At 37.0% G+C, this 3,161-nt stretch overlaps 1 protein-coding gene and 1 long non-coding RNA gene across 2 annotated transcripts in view; one reads left to right on the top strand and one right to left on the bottom strand.

The window, feature by feature from the left end:
* The window catches only part of LOC113209516 (small G protein signaling modulator 1-like), a gene marked incomplete at its 3' end in the record, with an annotated part of 35,225 nt that overhangs the window by 12,251 nt on the left and 19,813 nt on the right, over nt 1-3,161 (bottom strand). The gene's annotated exons all lie outside the window — the stretch shown is intronic.
* LOC113215516 (uncharacterized) lies at nt 7-1,447 on the top strand. Its single transcript, XR_003303914.2, has 5 exons — nt 7-684; nt 761-878; nt 954-1,070; nt 1,159-1,238; nt 1,320-1,447. It is a non-coding gene; the product is annotated as an uncharacterized LOC113215516 (long non-coding RNA).

Below are 3,161 nucleotides of genomic sequence, written 5' to 3'. Positions count from 1 at the left end.
TCTCTGCTCTTGCCACTGACTTGAATCTTGAATCGCTTATTCGTTGTTGATGAACCTGTCATGAAAGTGCTCTGACTTTTTCTGCCCTGCCTCTAAAAGTGTTTTGTGCTTGATTTGGTACTATCTCTGCTCTTGCCACTTACTTGAATTTCTTATCTGTTGTTGATGAACATATATTTTTTGTCGACTAACCCTGTGCCTTGCCCTTGCTGTTTATTGAGTGCTCGTATGTATGTGTTGCCTTTGTGATTGCTGTTCTTTTCCTGTCTTTGAAGTGTTGTGCATTTGTTTAATTTGAATGACTGTTTTGATGCTGATGCTGTACTGTTTGGTTTGAAATTTTCTTGACTCTGCTGTGTTCTCCATGCAATATTTTCCCTGTCTTATTTGTTTTGATGAAGGTTTGAAATTATTTCTTTCAAATTTGATGTCTTTTGGGTTTTGATGTGATGTTTGAATCTGATGTCCTGTGTCTTAATCTCTATCTCATATAATTTAAATGGCACTATATACCTACTTTGGGGTTTCCTTGGGTTCACTGGCTTGTTCTCCATCTTTCTTTAATTCTTTCTGGGGTTTTGGTTTGGTTTTAAAGCCTTTTCATTCTCATACTTATCACCCTAAGGTGCTGTTGCATATTGTACTGGGTGCTGCCAGTATTCATGACTTAGATAAACTTCAGAGGTACGTATTTGCAGTGAAGAAATATTTCTAATTGTGACTACCGTTCCCATAACTATTTTGTTTTTATTTATTCCAGGTGCAGCTACGATTGATTTTCACCACCATGGCATCGCAGTCAATATTTTCTCTAAAGTTATTTTAATGGACCAATCAGCATATATAGAGCTAGGGATTCTCTGTGATATTCCCACGTGGTAGGTATTGTTTCAGCAAGGTACTAGCACTATTTAACCTTAATGGTTCAATTAACATTTGGATTTCTTTTCCAGGTTTGCAACTCTCTTCTATATTTTCCACCAAATATTCTTCGTCGTTTGCTTATCTAGAAGTATTCCAATCTTGTGACATCTGCTCCGCTAATCACCTGTATATTAATTTCCCCTCCGGTAAGTACATTTGCATAGCAAGTGCTCCAATATTCCAAACTTTACCAGTGTCTTTAAAACTGATTGCTGTTTTTCTTTTCTATTGTAGGTTTGAGTTGAATTTCAAAGACTCGTCATGGCATTGGTCTTTCATTGACGATTATTTGTATCTAATTACCATGAACAATTGTAAGTATTCTTACATTTATGTTCAGACTTTTGATTTGACTTTTATTTGGGTACTAACTAATTCTAATGTCGATCCCTTAGGCCCATTTACCATGGTATGATTGAGATTTGAAAATGGTTCTGCCGCAGAGGTCGCACTTCTTTTCTTGATGAGGAGGCCACTTACTCGATGAGGGAGATGGATTGCAACGAAACACCCACACTGGTGGCACGTATTGCTCTATGTTTTATTTTGAGCTACAATATGCATTCTGAGAGTTACGATTTTAAGTTTTACTTTCTCTTTACCTTTTCAGGACTCAAAGTTGTGTCGCACATCTTTTCCTTTTTGTTTGAGAGAGAAGTTCCCGCGCTTTGCTGGAATTGATGTCTACCTGTCAACAATGTGCACAGCTTACTCCATTTAATTTCTCTCTGAAAGCCGTTTAAGGAACTCCTTCATCCTCTTTTTCTGTATGACGTAAGTTTCTTTTCATATCTCTTGAATAAGCACCTGAAGATTTTAAAAATTAACTGAACCGTTTTGTTGACAGGCAGCCAACCAATCAAAGTGACAATTTGGTGAATCTACCCACTCAGTTACGCTTGTTGTCTCCCTCTGTTGTGAGCGTGGTATGCCAAAGCTAAGTACACTTCTATTGTCTTTCTTCTCATTGTTAAGTTTTTAGACATTCCTCTACCACCACCTATAGTAACAATTTTAGCAAAAGAAAAGGATAGTTTGAGTTTGCACACCTGAGTCCAAATGGTGTCAAGCTTCCTTCAATTTTATTGAAATAACTTCAATATTTAGGGGGCTAAAAATTATTTAAACATGCTGTCATACGAAGTGGCACTAATTCTTCCCCATAATCGTTAAAAGAAACATGCATCTCACCCCAGCCACCTCCCTGCCCTTTCTCTGCCTTGAACTCTGATTACAAGTGAATTCCCTCTCTACCATTCCTTTTCTGTCTATTAAATTTGAAGTGCCCATAATGTCAATGATTGAGGATGTTCTTTTGAATGTGTCTTTGTCATGTTCTGGTTATTATTTTGCCGTACTCCTGTGCTGTTGTGCAACCTTGTTTCTTGAAAGTGTTTGATTGCTCACGGTTCTGCTACAATTTGTGCCTAAACTACTTGTACATGTTTCTCGTATGCTGTGTTTTGCCCTCTTATTGCACTGTTCTGCTACCTTGTTTCTTAAAAGTGTTTGTTCATGGTTTTTCTGCAATTTGTGCCTGTACTTCTATATTTGTGAATTTCTCTTGTGTTTATGAGTGTTCTTGTGCCTTTTGTATTCTGGTATGTCCTTATGCTGCTTACTAAGTGAATTTGACATTTAAATTGCAATGCTTTATTGAATGACTTGCCCTGTTGTCCCTTTGAATTTTGAACTAGTATTTTTGTCTCTCTGTCTTGTGGATTTTTTGTGGTTTGGTTTGTTTAATTTTTGTGGTTGTGATATGATATCTGTACTGCCCCCTTCCCCATCTCTTTTCCTCTTGACCTTTCCCAAAAGTTCCTTGTTTTATACTCCTGTTTGGCATACCTCTTTTAAATAAGCCAGTCAACTCCAATATTCTGTAAGTAAAAACTTGTAAAAGGTTTTATTTGCACTTTGGTCTCTACTGTGCACTCTCAAACTATCCACAACTATAGGAAGTGTTTATTAAAGTAATTTATGTAAAATCAATTTTGTTACTAATGTGTTACGCTTTATTCAGCTTGCAGGACGGTCAGTTTGGAGAATTGCCCTTCCTGTGGTGTGTTGCGGCTTGTTGATACTCCACTGGGACAATTCACTTCCACGCTGCAAATGGCTGCATCTCAACGCTGTTTTATAAGGTACAACATCACCCCCTTCTGTTTTATATTAATAGAAATATTTTTGAGAATACATACGATTTGCTAACTTTTTCTTTTCCATTTTATTTACAG

Source organism: Frankliniella occidentalis, unplaced genomic scaffold (assembly GCF_000697945.3).
Source record: "Frankliniella occidentalis isolate FOCC.00 unplaced genomic scaffold, Focc_3.1 Scaffold63, whole genome shotgun sequence".
NCBI lineage: Eukaryota > Metazoa > Arthropoda > Insecta > Thysanoptera > Thripidae > Frankliniella > Frankliniella occidentalis.
The sequence above is the reverse complement of the archived record's forward strand: the minus strand, read 5'-3'. Positions and strand labels throughout refer to the sequence as shown.